Below are 18,665 nucleotides of genomic sequence, written 5' to 3' on the forward strand. Positions count from 1 at the left end.
AAGGATGATGCCGGAAATGCATGGGTCTAAATATCAGGAAAGGATTGACAGGCTCTCTTCATAGTGAACTGAGGGGAGGGGAATTGATTTGGGCTGTAGCATTTACATTGAATGTATACAGTGACTATACATAGAATCATAGAATCCCTACAGTTCAGAAGGAGGCCATTCAGTCCATCAAGTCTGCATAAACTCTGACAGAGTATCTTATCCAGGCCTTCTCCCTCACCCCATCCTCATAAATCACACATTTACAATGGTTAATCTATCTAACCTACATCTCTTGGGACACTAAGGGGCAATTTAGCATGCTCAATCTACCTAACCTGCACATCGTTGGGGTATGGGAGGAAACAAGGGGACAAGGGGAGAATGTGCAAACTCCACACAGTCACCCAAAGCCGGAATAGAACCTGGGTACAAAAATGCCAACAACTGTGCCACCATTCACATGTATCACAATTGTATTGAAGCACCTCAGAGTGTAACATGATGTATGTAGGAAACCTGAATATCATTGCACAGTGTGATGGCCACTTTGAAATGTTCTTCCAGATATTTCAGAAATGAAGTATATTTTTGCCAAAACAAAAGACAGGCTGGGTCTCTTTTCTCTAAAAAAATAAGTTTTTCAAATGTTGAAGGTTTTGATAGAATGGACATGGAGTGAATGTTTGGGAAAGAGTAGAACTGGAGGCCATCAGTGCAGGATAGTCACCAAGAAATCCAATGGGGAATTCAGGAGAAATTTTCTTACTGTGGTGAACCATCGTTGGTTACCACTGGGGGTTGTTCTTATGTTACTGTTGGGTTAGGGTGTTTACCTGTGGTAAATGTTATTATGGCACATCCCGGTGGGGCCCCGCCTCCGGAGGAGAGGTATAAGACCCTCTGCTCCGGCAGGACCCCTCCAGTCTGAACTGGTGTACTCGTGTTAGTTAGTTCCATTGTTTGATAATAAAAGCCTTCAATAACTGAAGCCTTGTTCCACGTGCTTGATTGTCGCGCATCAATTTTATTATCAAACAGAAAACTCTCAGCAGTAAAAAGAGAGTATGGAACAGATATTAAAGCCAGATCGTCTGGCGTTGGACCCACGTGCGGTCAGTGCCGCTAACACCTTCGACCACTGGTGGAAGTGTTTCGAAGACTACCTGGCAGCCTCTGCAGCTGTTACTACAGACAGCGACAAACTCCAAGTCCTCCACGCAAGGGTAAGCGACACGATTTATCTTGCGATTCGTGCGGCCACCACTTACCCGAGGGCCGTCGAGCTCTTGAAGAAACGATACACGAAACCACCCAACGAGATACACGCTCGTTACCTCCTCGCTACAGGACGTCGGCAGTCGGGCGAAACCATGGAGGACTACGCCAATGAGCTCCTGCAGCTTGCCAGGGGTTGCGATTGTAAAGACGTATCAGCCGAACAATATATGTACGACCTCGCCCGAGACGCGTTCGTAGCAGGGGTAGGGTCCTCGTACATCCGGCTTAAGTTACTGGAGAAAGGGAACCTCAACTTGACCCAAGCGATGGAGATGGCTGAGATGCTGGAAGCGGCGTCGAAAAGCTTGGCTCTGTACCCCGAAGACCACGTGGAGACAACGTGGCAAGAGCAAGCCCAAATCCCTCCTCGCCCCGCGGGCTCGCGCTCCCATATCGATCCGACGACGGCGGCAGCTCCAGGCGGCCAGCGATGCTATTTTTGCGGTGGGGCCAAGCATTCACGGCAACAGTGTCCTGCAAAAACGGCAATCTGCAGCCAGTGTGGTAAAAAGGGCCACTATGCCAAAGTTTGCAGGTCGAAGCAAAAAAACGGCAGTGCAGCTTGTAACCCTCCAGAGCGGAGACAATCTCCTTCAGCATCGCAGTACCAACGAGGTCCGACCACGTGCGAATCCAGGACGGCGCCATCGTGGCTGACGGAGGAGGAGGAAGACCACCAGGAGTCGCTACGTTTGGCGCCCTCGCCCACGTGCGATTTATGGGGGCGGCCATCATGGTCCACGACGACTAGGAGCGACCAGCAGGGGTCCTCAGCATCAACATCGGCGGCATGCAGTGACGCCCAGGGGCCAACGGTGGCGTCGATCTCCCTGGACCAGACTAAGCACCACAGGCTTGAGAATCCCATGATGGATATCAAGGTAAATGGTCGTACTGTGAATTGTCTGTTTGACAGTGGGAGCACCGAGAGTTTCATACACCCTGAAACTGCTAAAAGGTGTGGACTCCGGGTTCTACCTGCCAAGCAGACAATTTCTATGGCATCACGGTCCCGGTCTGTACCGATCCAAGGACGGTGTATGGTAACTCTAGAGGTACAGGGCACAATTTACGAGCAATACAGGCTCCTTGTGTTACCTCACCTTTGTGCGCCAATTCTCCTCGGACTAAATTTTATGGTCCACATGAAGAGTGTGATCCTACAGTACGGTGGGCCACTCCCTTCACTGGCAGTAGGGAATCAGCCGCAGCCTCCAAATTGCCCAAAGCGCCCCGCATGCAATCTTTCCACTCTGAAAATCACTACACCATCTTTATTTAAGAATCTGGTACCAGGCTGCAAGCCCATCGCTACTAAGAGTAGGCGTTACAGCGCTGAAGACCGGATCTTTATTAGATCTGAGGTTCAGCGGCTCCTCAAGGAAGGGATCATACAGGCCAGTGCTAGTCCGTGGAGAGCGCAGGTCGTGGTAGTCAAAAGCGGGAACAAACCTCGGATGGTCATCGACTACAGTCAGACCATTAACCGTTATACGCAGCTGGATGCGTATCCTCTCCCGCGCATTTCTGATATGGTCAATCAGATTGCGCAGTACCGAGTGTTCTCTACCATAGACCTTAAGTCCGCCTACAATCAACTCCCCATCCGCCCAGAGGACCGACAATATACGGCTTTTGAGGCGGATGGTCGTCTATGCCATTTTCTCAGGGTTCCATTTGGTGTCACCAATGGGGTCTCGGTCTTCCAGCGTGCTATGGACCGAATGGTGGACCAGAACGGGTTGCGGGCTACCTTTCCGTACCTGGATAACATCACCATCTGCGGCCATGACCAGCAGGACCATGACACGAATCTCCAACACTTTCTGCGCACTGCATCTCGCCTGAATCTGACCTATAACAGGGAGAAGTGCGTATTCCGTACGCGCAGGTTAGCCATCCTTGGATACGTGGTGGAAAACGGGGTCATTGGCCCTGATCCAGACCGTATGCGCCCCCTTACTGAACTTCCCTTGCCCGCTAGCACGAAAGCACTGAGGAGATGCCTCGGGTTCTTTTCGTATTATGCGCAGTGGGTCCCCAACTACGCGGACAAAGCTCGTCCGCTCATCAAGTCCACGACCTTCCCACTCACGCCGGAGGCCCAATTGGCCTTCAAGGCTTTGAAAAGCGACATTTCGAAAGCCACGATGCACGCGGTGGATGAATCCATCCCTTTCCAGGTGGAGAGTGATGCATCTGATTTCGCCCTAGCCGCCACACTAAACCAGGCAGGCAGGCCCGTCGCGTTCTTTTCCCGCACCCTTCAAGGCCCCGAAATTCGGCACTCAGTGGTGGAGAAGGAGGCTCAGGCCATTGTGGAGGCAGTCAGACACTGGCGCCATTACCTGGCGGGGAAGCGGTTCACTCTGATCACGGATCAACGATCCGTGGCGTTTATGTTCAGTAACACGCAGAGGGGCAAGATCAAGAACGATAAGATCTTGCGGTGGAGAATTGAGCTCTCCACCTATAATTACGATATTATGTATCGTCCAGAGAAGCTCAATGAGCCCTCGGATGCCCTCTCGCGCGGAACATGCGCCATCATGCAGGAGGACCGCTGGAAGGCCCTCCACAATGACCTGTGTCATCCTGGAGTCACCCGACTCTACCACTTCGTCAAAGCCCGCAACCTGCCTTACTCGGTGGAGGATGTCAGGTCAGTGACTAGAAGCTGTCGGATTTGCGCAGAATGCAAACCACACTTTTATCGACCAGACCGGGCACAATTGGTCAAGGCCACTCGCCCTTTCGAGAGGCTGAGTGTGGATTTTAAGGGCCCCCTTCCTTCAACGGACCGGAACGTCTATTTCCTCAATATAATAGATGAGTACTCCCGGTTCCCGTTTGTTGTCCCCTGTGCGGACATGTCGACTGCCACCGTGATTAAGGCATTCAGTGAGCTTTTTACCCTGTTCGGGTACCCCTGCTACATTCATAGCGACAGGGGCTCGTCGTTCATGAGCAATGACTTGAGGCAATTCCTGCTCTCATTCGGGATTGCCTCTAGTAGAACCACGAGCTGCAACCCTAGGGGTAACGGACAGGTGGAAAGGGAGAATGCTACAGTCTGGAAGGCTGTCCTACTGGCACTGAAATCCAGGGGCCTTCCAGTCTCCCGTTGGCAAGAGGTCCTTCCAAATGCGCTCCATTCTATCCGCTCCCTCCTGTGTACGGCAACCAATGCTATTCCCCACGAGAGGATGTTCTCATTCCCTCGGAAGTCGTCCTCGGGGATCTCATTACCAGCCTGGTTGACGTACCCAGGACTCGTCCTTCTGCGGCGACATGTGAGGGCTCGCAGGTCCGACCCCTTGGTCGAACCGGTCCAACTCCTCCACGCCAACCCTCAGTATGCCTATGTGGCATATCCTGACGGGCGAGAGGACACTGTCTCCATTCGAGACCTGGCGCCCGCAGGGGACGTAGCAACTCCTGTCGCTCCCATACCCCCTGTCACGAATTCCCCACTACTTATTTCTTCCCCAGACGTGGCGCGGTCAGCACCGGGACCAGTGCATAACAGTTCTACTCCCATGTACAGCTTGCCTGAGACTCGGAGATCGGCGCCACCACAGAAGGTTCCAGGATCCCCTGCACCATCGCCTCACCAGGGTCAACCGGCCCGGGAGTCCTTGAGGGGACAGCTGGACGCTGTTTTGGAGAGAACGCCACCGCAAGCACCTGCTCCGGTTTCGCAACCGGTGTTGAGGAGATCACAGCGACGGTGCGGTCCTCCAGACCGTCTGGACTTGTGAATTTTGTACATATATGACCTGTTTTTTGCACCCCGCCGGCCTTTGTTTTTAAAGGAGGGGTGAATGTGGTGAACCATCGTTGGTTACCACTGGGGGTTGTTCTTATGTTACTGTTGGGTTAGGGTGTTGTCACTGTGGGGGTTGTATAATGTTGTTGGGTTAGGGTGTTTACCTGTGGTAAATGTTATTATGGCACATCCCGGTGGGGCCCCGCCTCCGGAGGAGAGGTATAAGACCCTCTGCTCCTGCAGGACCCCTCCAGTCTGAACTGGTGTACTCGTGTTAGTTAGTTCCATTGTTTGATAATAAAAGCCTTCAATAACTGAAGCCTTGTTCCACGTGCTTGATTGTCGCGCATCACTTACCCAGAGAGCAGTAAGAAAGTGGAACTTGCTATGAGGGAGTGGCTGAAGTGAAGAGTTGCATCTACAGGGAAGCTGGACACACAGGACAGGGGAATAGAATCATAAAATCCCTACAGTGCAGAAGGAGGCCATTCAGCCCATCGAGTCTGCACTGACCACAAATCCCACCCAGGCCCTATTCCTGCAATCCCACATATTTACCCTGCTAATCTCCTGACACGAGGGGCAATTTAGCATGGCCAATCCACCTAACCCGCACATCTTTGGACTGTGGGAGGAAACCAGAGCACCCGGAGGAAACCCACACGGACACGGGGAGACTGTGCAAACTGCACACAGTGACCCGAGGCCAGAATTGAATCCAGGTCCCTGACGCAGTGAGGCAGCAATGCTAACCACTGTGCCACCGTGCTGCCCCAGAAGAGGGTTATATAGAGGGTTACAATAATCAATGGAGAAGAGAGTGGAGAAGAGAGTGGAGCATAAAATGGAGACTTTGGGCTGTGTTTGTACTGTATATTTGGTATAATCCTATGTTAGACGCTGAACACCATCTTTCCCAAAGTCCCAGATCCCAACAGAGTCAGGGGCAAGAAGAACAGTGGAAATACCTGAGGCAAATTCCCCCCATGTCTGCATGTGACCCTGTTTTTCTGCATGCGCATTAGCTAACTCCAGTTCATGTGCAGGCAGTGCAATAAGACTTACAACAAACACAGGAAATTTCAATTCCAATTCTGAAACTGTTGCCATTTCCCCCCAGTACACAGTGTACTGTGGAGAGGTGGGAGAACTTCACCAAACCTTCATACAAAAGGATGTGACCAGTTGCCATTATTTGTTACATTCAGTTTGAGGGAGGAGTGGAGTGAGATAAAGGGCTTGTTGTGAACGTCAGTAAAAGGGTAGCGACTCTGGGTGGCCTTCAAGCGATTGTATCCTTGTAGGTTCTTACTGTCCTGGAGCTGTGCATTGTTCAACACATTGCTGTAGCATTTGTTCCAGTTTAGCAGATTAACTGTTTGCTCACTCATACACTTGGCCATCCTTAGTCTATGTTTCCCTCCTGTGCGTCTTGTATTGATAATGAGTCACTGACCAGCCTCCCCTTTTATATAAACCAGCTCCATCATGTGCAATAACACTGAGAGACAAGTGTCAATACTGTCTATGCAACTGACCCAGCGCTGCTTCTGTGGGAGAATGAAACCATTCTCACCTTTAACTCTTCTCCCTCTGTTCTTATTCTGCACTGTGGGTAAGTTTTTTTGATGTGGAGATGCCGGCGTTGGACTGGGGTAAACACAGTAAGGAGTCTAACAACACCAGGTTAAAGTCCAACAGGTTTATTTGGTAGCAAACGCCACTAGCTTTCGGAGCGCTGCCCCTTCGTCAGGTAAGTGGGAGTTCTGTTCACAAACAGGGCATATAAAGACACAAACTCAATTTACAAAATAATGAATAATGATTGGAATGCGAGTCTTTACAGATAATCAAGTCTTAAAGGTACAGACAATGTGAGTGGAGAGAGCATTAGCACAGGTTAAAGAGATGTGTATTGTCTCCAGCCAGGACAGTTAGTGAGATTTTGCAAGCCCAGGCAAGTTGTGGGAATTACAGATAGTGTGACATGAACCCAAGATCCCGGTTGAGGCCGTCCTCATGTGTGTGGAACCTGGCTATCAGTCTCTGCTCAGCGACTCTGCGCTGTCGTGTGTTGTGAAGGCCGCCTTGGAGAACGCTTACCTGAATATCAGAGGCCGAATGCCCATGACCGCTGAAGTGCTCCCCAACAGGAAGAGAACAGTCTTGCCTGGTGATTGTTGAGCTTGGGGAAACCATGCAGATGCTACGACAACGGATGAATGAACACCGCTCGACAATCACCAGGCAAGACTGTTCTCTTCCTGTTGGGGAGCACTTCAGCGGTCATGGGCATTCGGCCTCTGATATTCGGGTAAGCATTTTCCAAGGCGGCCTTCACAACACACGACAGCGCAGAGTCACTGAGCAGAGACTGATAGCCAGGTTCCACACACATGAGGACGGCCTCAACCGGGATCTTGGGTTCATGTCACACTATCTGTAATTCCCACAACTTGCCTGGACTTGCACTGGCTGTCCTGTCTGGAGACAATACACATCTCTTTAACCTGTGCTAATGCTCTCTCCACTCACATTGTCTGTACCTTTAAGACTTGATTATCTGTAAAGACTCGCATTCCAATCATTATTCATTATTCTGTAAATTGAGTTTGTGTCTTTATATGCCCTATTTGTGAACCGAACTCCCACTCACCTGACGAAGGAGCAGCGCTCCGAAAGCTAGTGGTGTTTGCTACCAAATAAACCTGTTGGACTTTAACCTGGTGTTGTTAGACTCCTTAGTAAGTTTTTTTGACCAGTACCGGTTAGTCGAGGAAGTATATTTGTCCCACTGTTAGTTTTTTTTTGTTTTTCTGATTTGCCTCACTCCAAGACTTGAGTTCACAATCCTCGCTAATGCTCCAGTACGTGTCTGAGTGCGAGCTCCAACATGCCATTCTCCAGATTAGCTATTGAAACAAAGCCTGGCTGCCTGTTCTAGTGCCGCAGACGGGGAAAGTCCAAAGATGAGCTGAGCCAATATTCATCCTTGAATTAGCACCAGCCGACATAGATTAGCTGGTCACTTATCTGTGTTGTCTAGGGTATCTCGTTGTTTGCTAAACTTTTCTCACATTTTTCACTGGGCGGTATGGTGGCACAGTGGTTAGCACTGCTGCCTCACAGCTCCAGGGACCTGGGTTCGATCCCAGCTTGGGTCACTGTCTGTGTGGTGTTTGCACATTTTCCCCGTGTCTGTGTGGGTTTCCTCCGGGTGCTCTGGTTTCCTCCCACAGTCCAAAGATGTGCAGGTTAGGTTGATTGGCCATGCTAAATTGCCCATAGTGTCCCGGGATGTGTAGGATAGAGAGGTTAGCGGGGTGAATGTATGGGGTTGTGGGGAAAGGGCCTGGGGTGGGATTGTGGTCGGAGCAGACTTGATGGGCCGAATGGCCTCCTTCTGCACTGTAGGGTTTCTATGATTCTATGATTTGCCCACAAAACAATAGCAACTGTATTTCATAAAGTACTTAGTTGGTTGCAAAGCGTTTTGGGATACCTTACAGTTGTGATCAGGTGATATATAAATGTAATAGCCTCGGGAGAAGAGAATGTTCTCCCTGTACTACACTCTCTAGAGTGGGGATAATTCCATCTGTACCCCCTTGTACTACATTCTTAGCGTGGTTACTGATTCCTACAACACCGAACCCCTTTACTGCACTCTCAGAGGATTCTGCTGAGGGGAAACATGTCGCTGAGAAATAGAAAACATGCCAGGATAGGTCCTTGGAAACCTCCAGAAGTGACAGCATGGTGGCACAGTGGTTAGCACTGCTGCCTCACAGCACCAGGGACCCAGCTTCAATTCCCAGCTTGGGTCACTGTCTGTGTGGAGTTTGCACATTCTCCCCGTGTCTGCGTGGGTTTCCTCCGGGTGCTCCAGTTTCCTCCCACAGTCCAAAGATGTGCAGGTTAGGTGGATTAGCCATGCTAAATTGTCCCTTAGTGTCAGGGGGACTAGCTAGGGTAAATGCATGGGGTTATGGGGATAGGGCCTGCTTGTTGCAGACTCGATGGGCCGAATGGCCTTCTTCTGCACTGTAGGATTCTATGATTCTATGAATCTATGACAGCACGGAGACGGAAAGGGAAGCACTTGCACTTGACTGATACTTAAGAGTGGAATCAATCAAGGTTACTTCCACTCAACGAATCACAGAGGTTGAAAGAGGATGGTGATGTTGAACATATAAAGGCTGCAGAGAGGTTAAGAAGGATGTGGAGCACTATACCAGCAGCTCAGTTGTGACTTTGAGTAGGGTTGTTTTAGTGCTGTGGCAAAACCAGAAAATTGATTCAAAAGGTTCAAACATAAGGTTGGTTACAGGGAAAATGGGCACTCATTTTGAAGGTGAGAATACAATTGAGGGTTTATTTGGAGAGGAGAGGGAGGTTGGATTTGAGTTGGTCAATTGCATTGACACAGGGATCAAGGGTGAGAGCTTTGAGGAGGGGGTGAAGATGGCAGGTTTGAAAAGGAGGGGACTGCACCTAAGGGGACAAAACTGTTTACAACATCAGCTGTGGGTAAGTTCCTTTTCATAGTGCTAGGTATGGTCACAGACTTTCATTTTTCCCATTGCCAGTTTTTACTTGTGATCATTTTGTTTTCTTAGTTAAATAACATTTGTCCCGCTAATGAACTGAAGTCAACTCATTCTAGTGATGCCTTACACATCTTCAGGGTGTCCCACACACACTTTATTACCTAGAGGTAAACACACCTAGAGGTGGCGCTAAATGACAAAACCATAACTCAGAAGGAAGCCATTCTGCCCATCATTAGCATATCATGAACATGCCCTGGACTGAAGTCTCGGGGCCTACTAGCATCTCACCCCCCCCAAACCGAGAATAGGTGGCCCAACCCTGTTGGAGTGAAGAGAGGCAATTGAGGCCCTCCTCGGGGGTAAGGGGGATGTCCCCTGGGCAGTGCCAGCCTGGAACCCTGGCAAAGCCCATCAGGCACCTTTGCACTGCCCACCAGGCATTGGGCAGTGCCAAGGGGGCGGGACCAGAGAGGGGCCTATTGGGGGCACTCAGCAGGGGTTCCCGCTGCCACATAAGAGGGAGGATGGTGATTGGGGCTTGTGGGGTGGGGGGTCGGGGCTTGTAGGGGGAGTTGAGGCTGCTGGGGGGGTTTTGGGCTGCTGGGTGGGGGCGGGGGGATCAGAACTGCCAGGAGGGGTCAGAGTGATCAGAATTGCCCGGGAGAGTGGGGGGATGTCGGGACTGTCGGGGGGGATCAGGAGATCAGAGCTGGCCAGGGTGTGGGGACATCGGGGCTTACTGGGGGAGGTCCGGGAGCCCAGCGGTCAGGGATAGGGGATTCGAAGGCCAGTGATGGGGGGTTGATCGAGCTGGCCAGCTATTGGGAGGGCAGCAGTGCGGGGCCACTGCGCATGCGTCAATCTCTGTGCTGACAGATTGGAGCACGCGCAGTGGCCCGCTCAGCGCCATCCTGCCGGCCTCTCCAGCGGGAAGAGGCCCCGCCCCCCTGATTTTCAGAGGGAATCCCGCTGAGGCACTCTGCAGTGCTCAGAGTCTGGGAGATTCAATTCGAAAATCCCACAAAAAAAGCCAGCGGGAGTTACTCCCATTTTCACGCGAATTGGGGACTTAGAATTTTTTTGGGAGAATCCTGGCCATCATGTTATAGTTACAGGTGGGTGAAGAGAAACATCAGCTTAATATATGATAGGACCATTCAAAAGTCTGACGGCAGCAGGGAAGAAGCTGTTCGTGAGTCGGTTGGTACGTGACCTCAGACTTTTGTATCTTTTTCCCGATGGAAGAAGGTGGAAAAGTGTATATCCGGGATGCGTGGGATCCTTGATTATGCTGGCTACTTTTCCGAGGCAGCGGGAACTTTGTTTCTTACTGTGCCTCAAATACTTGGAGCAATCTTACATCACGTTTTGAACCAGGGTTAATTGGAGGAAATTCATGAGTTATCATGAACTCAGTAGCAGGGCTCACTAGGCGGGCCTGAGGCAGCAATACAGTTCTGGTAAGGAACAAACAAGGGCAGAACACACTTGGGCCATGGCGTCCTTGACCTTTTACATTCGGTGCTCAGGTTATGCCCCATGTTTCCAGTCACACATAAAACAAGAAAGTCCACATTTAAATCTAAGGAATGCACACAAACGCAAAACAGGCAGAGTGTTCTGGTGCCCCACGCAAGGCTTATTGAGGAAGTGAAGGGGCATGGGATCCAAGGGGACATTGCTTTGTGGATTCAGAACTGGCTTGCCCACAGAAGGCAAAGAGTGGTTGTAGATGGGTCTTTTTCAGCATGGAGGTCGGTCACCAGTGGAGTGCCCCAGGGATCTGTTCTGGGACCCTTGCTCTTTGTGATTTTTATAAATGACCTGGATGAGGAAGTGGAAGGATGGGTTGGCAAGTTTGCTGATGACACAAAAGTTGGTGGTGTTGTGGATAATGTAGAGGGATGTCAGCAGTTGCAACGAGACATAGATAAGATGCAAGACTGGGCGGAGAAGTGGCAGATGGATTTCAACCCAGATAAGTGTGTGGTGGTTCATTTTGGCAGGTCGAATGGGATGAAAGAATATAATATTAAGAGTAAGATGCTTGGCAGTGTGGAAGATCAGAAGGATCTTGGGGTCCGGGTTAATAGGACGCTCAAAGCAGCGTCGCAGGTAGAGGCTGTGGTTAAGAAGGCGTATGGAATACTGGCCCTCATCAATAGAGGAATTGAGTTTAGAAATCGGGAGCTAATGCTGCAGCTGTATAGGACCCTGGTCAGACTCCACCTGGAGTACGGTGCCCAGTTCTGGTCGCCTCATTACAGAAAGGATGTGGAAGCCATAGAAAGGGTGCAGAGGAGATTTACAAGGATGTTGCCTGGATTAGGTGGCATGCCTTATGAGGATAGGTTGAGAGAGCTAGGTCTTTTTTCCTTGGAGAAGCGAAGGATGAGAGGTGACCTGATAGAGGTGTATAAGATGTTGAGAGGTATTGATAGAGTGGATTCTCAGAGGCTTTTACCCAGGGCTGAAATGGTTGCCATAAGAGGTCACAGGTTTAGGGTGCTGGGGAGTAGGTACAGAGGAGATGTTAGGGGTAAGTTTTTTACTCAGAGGGTGGTGGGTGCGTGGAATCGGCTGCCGGTAGTGGTGGTGGAGGCGGATTCGATAGGGTCTTTTAAGAGACTTTTGGATAAGTTGATGGAAGTTAGTAAGATAGAGGGTTATAGGTAAGCCTCGTCGGTAGGGACGTGTTCGGCGCAACTTGTGGGCCGAAGGGCCTGTTTGTGCTGCAGCTTTTCTATGTTCTATGTGCCCATGATGTCTAGGTACACACAGCAAGTTTCTGCTGTCAGCTATATTTGTGTAAGTGGTAGCTTGGCTGAGTGGTAGTTTGCTTCCCTTTGAGGTAGAAGGTCTTAAACTCAAATCCCATTACAGGGATCTAAGCCCGTATGCTAGAGTAACATTCTGCTGTAATACTGAGGGAGTGCTGTATTGTTAGAGGTGATGTCTTTCCAATATGAGAGTGTCCTGAGCTCAGGAAAGGTGCCACGATCTTACTTTCCATCTTTCTTTCCTCTCAAGATATATATTTTTGATTTTATCTGCAATATTCCACCTGCCCAGTGCATTGACTATTCTTCTTCCCACAGCTGCAGCTGCAGAAACTGCTGAAAACTCCATACAGGTAAATTAAAACTATTTGCACTTTTGATTTCTGCAGTGCTTTTGCAACTTTAATTCTGGAGATATGAACCTGTGCAAGTGATTCTCTTCTTCGTTTTACCACTCTGTGGGAGGAACCAGTCAAATTTGAAATGTCCCACCAAATATGAACCAGTATGTGGAACTGACGGGGTCACATATCACAATGAATGTGCGCTCTGTCTCAAAATCAGGTAAAATTGGACCTGTATTTGTTATGCTTGAATGTTAGTGTAATCTGGAGGGACACAGGCTGGAACTGTCCCTCTGAGTGAAAAACATACCCCTAACATCTCCTCTGTACCTACTCCCCAGCACCTTAAACCTGTGACCTCTTGTGGCAACCATTTCAGCCCTGGGTAAAAGCCTCTGAGAATCCACTCTATCAATACCTCTCAACATCTTATACACCTCTATCAGGTCACCTCTCATCCTTCGCTTCATGCCCCACCGCTGCTGCCAGCAAGGATAGAGAATTTGACGCTTAGCCAAATCTCCGTTCACTGGGGTGGGATGGGAGAATCCCGCTGGCATGAATGGCCAGAGAATCCCACCCTGTATGAATATAGACAGGAATGCATCACGCCGTAGAAATCCTGACACTTCATTGGACCATCAAAAATTCAGTAAGGGATTGCAAGATGGTATTATGATGGCAGGCTAGAGGTTGTAAGTGGTCAGTGGGAATTATGTTTGTCCCTGACATGTGATACACTTGTAAGTCACTTGTCACAGTAGACGTAAAAGACCCGCTGGCACTATTGCAGCCTCTTACTGAAGATTATGCAAAACTCTCTTCAATGTCCTGGTCAAAATATGTTACTAAACTAACATCTAAAATAGATTATTTGATCCTTTATTTCATTGCTGATTGTGAGACTTTGCTGTGTGCAAATTAGCTGCCATTTCTCCCTACATTATAATGATGACTGCATTTTAGAAGTTCCCCATTGGCTGTAAAGCCCCTTGGGGCACTCAGAAGTCTATACTACTGCCAAATGTTATCTTCTCATCATGACCATGGAGCACAGTGCAATGATATCTATGAAGCATTGAACCCTCTCAAACATTTGCCAGTGATCCACAACTAGGTGAGCTGGAGGCCCAAAGCTTCCCAGCAAGAACAGGCACATTCTTGTGAAACAGTGCTGGGTCTCTCCACCCACTTCACTACTGGCTACAAAGAGGCACGGAACTCTGCAATAGAGTATTTGAAAGAAATGCATTCTCAGGATATGGGTGTTGCAGTCAAGGCCAATACTTATTTGCCAAGCCCACTTGCCCTTGAGAAGGTGATAATGAGCCTTCTTCTTGAACTGCTGCAGTCTACTCACTGAAGGTCCTCCCAAGATGTTAAGCGTTGTGTGTCAGTAAATCGGGTTAGACATGGATGATGCATTAGTCTCAGTATGGAAGCGATAGCACTGAGACTGAAACCAAACTGGAATTGGGCTGGGGCCCACAGCCTGTGTTCCCTAACTTGTGCCTGTTAATCCCCCAAAACCCAGCACACTGCGTTCCTTCCTGACCAGAACTGAACAACTCCCTACTTCCTCTTCAATCAGAATCTCTCACAGTATGTTCACATCCGTTTTAAGTAGAAGCTGTACTAGAGTGATCGAGTTCTCTTGAGTTTGTCAAGAGAGGAAATAGCACACTGCGTGTACACAAGCATGTTCCATTTGGATGCCACATTAGATCATGAACACTGTAAAGTGTTCACTTTCTCTGTAGCCCTATCTGGCAATGCAGAAACCTTTAAGGATGAAAGACAAAATCCTTGTTGATATAATTTACTTGTAAATAACACGAGGAACCTCACATCTTCCTAACCTTTCAGGCAGTGAGTGGATAACTTGATCAGATTGTAGCTGTAAAAGTGCTAAGAATAGAAATGAAACCTTAGCAAAATATCAACACTGTAGATTTCAACATTCAAACTTGAAAGGGAGGGAGTTGGTACCCTCCCAGTTCCACAGAGACCTGACTAGAGTGTCTGTGGAGTTTGCACGTTCTCCCCGTGTCTGCGTGGGTTTTGTCCGGGTGCTCTGGCTTCCTCCCACAATCCAAAGCTGTGCGAGTTAAGTGGATTGGCCATGTTAAATTGCCCCTTAGTGTCCAAGACGGTCAGGTGGATTAGCTGCGGTAATTAGCTGGGTGGCATCTTCATGGCACCTTGGAAGGAGCTTTGGAGGCAAGGAGCTGGCAAAGAATCTTAAAACCCACAGCCACACACCTCCCAAAATTGTCTTGTTTCTGAATGTCCCTGGAGTGGGCCGCTGGGGGAATCAGCATGCTGATCCCTCGAGGCTGTGCTCGGTAGAGCTCCCACCTTAAATCCTTAAGGACGAAAAAGGTGGTGCCTCGTTAATGAGCCACCTCCTGTCAGATCACCACTCCGTGCAGCTGGCTAACACCGGAAATACCGAGACCTGGAAATGGTTCTGAACATCAATTATTTCCAAAAGCAGGAAAGTTCCGCCCGCTGTCTTTCAGCCAGGACTTAAAAAAGTCTCTCTGCTACCTCAACAGGCCAATGTAAAAGATCCCATAGAATTTGTAATAGTCATGACTGGGATTATTATTGAAAAATGTAGTCAAAAACTTAAGAGTTGAGGAGGCTTTTTCCCAGGGTGGAAGTGTCAGTTACAAGGGGGGCACAGGTTCAAGGTGAGAGGGGGAAAGTTTAAGGGAGATGTGCTGGGGAAGTTTTTCACACAGAGAGAGGTGGGTGCCTGGAACACACTGCCAGAGGTGGTGATGGAAGCAGACACATTAGCAACATTTAAGAGGCACCTGGATGGGTACATGAATAAGGAGGGAATAGAGGGATATGGACAAAGAGCAAAAGATTGTTTTTAGTTTAGTTAGGGCATCATGATCAGCATCGGTATGGAGGGCTGGAGGGCCTGTTCCTGTGATGTATTTTTCTTTGTTCTTTGAGTATCAGTAGCTGGATTATGCTTCTGAGTCAAAGGTCAAAAGGTGAACCTGTTGAAATTCCCAGCCCATTAGCAGCATTTAGTTTGAGAATCAGTTGGGTCTCTTTATTGTGCTGAAGCATTAAAATTTAAATCCAAATTAAAAACTAATTAAATAAAATAGAGATGGAGGGTCAGGTGATGTGTTGTTCATGCACGATGTGGGAGCTGGTGGACCCCATTGTGGTTCCCAGTGAGCATGTCTGCTGCAAGTGTTGGTTGATTGAGGAACTCCGGCTCAGAGTGGATGAGCTGGATTCTGAGCTTCGGACGCTGCGACACATCAGGGAGGGGGAGAGTTACCTGGACACTGTGTTCCAGGAGGCAGTCACACCCCTTAGATTAAATACCTTGAATTCGGCCAGTGGACAGGGACAAGAGGGTGTGGCTGCGAGTGAGGCAGGTAGAGGGATCCAGGAAGTAGGGTTGCAGGAGCCTCAGTCCCTGAAACTGTCCAACAGGTTCGAGATTCTTGCTCCCTGTGTGGACGGGAATGAGTACTGCAGGGAGGATGAGCAAACTGACCACGGCACCGTGGTACAGGGAACCGTTCAAGTGGGGGGAGAAAAAGAAATGTAGTCGTAATTGGGGATAGTATAGTTAGGGGCATGATCAAAAATCCCGAAGGTTGTGTTGTGACCAGGATCGAGAATCCCGAAGGTTGTGTTGCCTGCCTGGTGCTCAGGTTCGGGATATCTCATCTGGGCTGCAGAGGAACTTGGAGTGGGAGGGTAAAGATCCAGTTGTCGTGGTCCACATGGGTACCAATGACATAGATAGAACAGGAACAAAGGTTCTGCTAAGGGAGTATGAACAGCTAGGAGCTAAATTAAAAAGCAGAACCAAAAAGGTAATAATCTCTGGATTACTACCTGAGCCACGAGCTAATTGGCACAGGGTTAATAAGATTAAGGAGGTAAATGCGTGGCTCAAAGATTGGTTTGGGAGGAATGGGTTTGAATTCATGGGACATTGGCATCAGTATTGGGGAAGAGGGGACCTGTTCCGATGAGACGGTCTTCATCTGAATCGTGCTGGGACCAGAGTCCTGGTGAATCGTATAACTAGGGCTGTAGATAGGGCTTTAAACTAAATAGTGGGGGAGGGTTCAGTTGTATGGAGAATTAGAATATCAAAGGTAAAGGAGAGGGTAGGAGTGCAGGTTAATGATGAGGACTTTCAACTAGTTAAAGGAGCCGAGGGCTCAGGAGAGATTAGTAAAGTTTCAAGACCACACAATAGAACAGAGAGTATAGAAGGGGCAGGAATCTAACCTCGGGCAGAGTAAAAAAGGTGACAAGTATGAGAAGGGAGGTGGTCAATGCAGGACTGAGGGTGTTGTACCTAAATGCGCGCAGTATACGGAACAAGGTAAATGAGCCTGTTTGAAATTGGCCGGTACGATGTTGTGGGCACTACAGAGACGTGACTGCAAGGGGATCAGGGCTGGAATCTAAATATCCAAGGATATGTGTCTTATCAGAAGGACAGGCAGATGGGCAAAGATAGGGTTGCATTGTTAGTAAGGAATGAAGTTAAATCGATATCAAGAAGTGATATAGGATCAGAAGGAATAGAATCTCTGTGGGTAGAGGAATTGAGGAATCGCAAAGGTAAAAAGACCCTGATGGGAGTTTTGTACAGGCCCTCTAGCAATAGTCAGAATGTGGGGCAGAAAATAAATCAGGAGATAGAAAAGGCATATAAAAAAGCCAATATTACAATAATCATGAGGGACTTCAATATGCAGGTGGACTGGGAAAATCAGGTAGGTAGTGGATCCCAAGAAAAGGAATTTGTGGAATGTCCAAGAGATGGTTTTTTGGAGCAACTTGTGACAGAGGGCTTCTCAATTCATCAAATGGACCGTACAGCGGTCTCGGGCAAGGCTAGGGAAGGTGGGGTCTGCTTCCTAATCAACATCCCATGGTGCGTAGACGTAGCAACACTGGCAACTTGCTGCTCCCCAGACCTAGAATACCTGACGCTAAAATGTAGCCCCTATTACATTCTGCGGGAGTTCACCTCTGTTATCCTGACGGCAGTTTACATCCCACCCCATGTGGACGTGAGGTTTGCGTTGGACAAAATATACACCACTACGAATAGCCTTGAGATGAAACATCCCGAGGCTTTGTTCATCGTGGCCGGGGACTTCAATCAAGCCAAGCTCAAGAGTGTACTACCAAGTTACCACCAACACGTCTCCTGTTCCACCAGAGGCCCAAAGATCCTAAACCACTGCTGCACAAATATCAAACATGCCTACTGCTCTATCGCCCGCCCACACTGTGGCAAATCAGACCACAAGGCTGTGCTCCTGCTCCCGGCTTACAAGCAAAAACTGAAGCGGGAGAATCCATCAAAGAGAGTCGTGCAATGTTGGTCTGAGAAATCAGATGATCTCCTATGGAGCTGCTTGGAGTCAGTGGACTGGTCAGTATTTAAAAACTCTGCGACCAGCCTGAACGAGTCACCACTACAGTAACTAACTTCATTAGTAAGTGTGTAGGAGACTGTGTGCCAAAGAAGCAAATCCGTGTGTTCCCCAACTGGAAACCATGGACGAACAGGGATATCCACTGCTTGCTGAAGTCCAGGTCTGAGGTGTTCAAGTCAGGCGACCCTGACCTATACAAGACCTTTTACATGAGAAAGTAACCTTTTACTAACCTTTTACTTGAGAAAGGATATACTGGAGGGGGTGCAGAGCAGATTCACTAGGTTGATTCCGGAGTTGAGAGGGTTGGCTTATGAGGAGAGACTGAGTAGACTGGGACTATTCTCATTGGGATTCAGAAGAATGAGGGGAGAACTTCTTGAAACATATAAGATTATGAAGGGAATAGATAAGATAGAAGCAAGGAAGTTGTTTCCACTGGTGGGTGAAACTAGAACTAGGGGGCATAGCCTCAAAATAAGGGGAAGCAGATTTAGGAC

The 18,665-nt window shown here is 48.8% G+C and overlaps 2 protein-coding genes across 3 annotated transcripts in view; both read left to right on the plus strand.

Annotated features, from left to right (window-relative positions):
* LOC144486683 (serine protease inhibitor Kazal-type 1-like) overlaps positions 1 to 18,665 on the plus strand; it is a 232,933-nt gene that overhangs the window by 153,157 nt on the left and 61,111 nt on the right. The window lies entirely within an intron of this gene.
* The window catches only part of LOC144486681 (uncharacterized), a 58,859-nt gene that overhangs the window by 33,561 nt on the left and 6,633 nt on the right, over positions 1 to 18,665 (plus strand). For both annotated transcript variants that reach the window (XM_078204689.1, XM_078204690.1), the window contains one exon: positions 12,693 to 12,727. The gene's annotated coding sequence lies outside the window, so the exon portion shown is untranslated. The remainder of the gene's footprint in view (positions 1 to 12,692; positions 12,728 to 18,665) is intronic.

The sequence above is a fragment of the Mustelus asterias genome, unplaced genomic scaffold, assembly GCF_964213995.1.
Source record: "Mustelus asterias unplaced genomic scaffold, sMusAst1.hap1.1 HAP1_SCAFFOLD_428, whole genome shotgun sequence".
Lineage (NCBI taxonomy): Eukaryota > Metazoa > Chordata > Chondrichthyes > Carcharhiniformes > Triakidae > Mustelus > Mustelus asterias.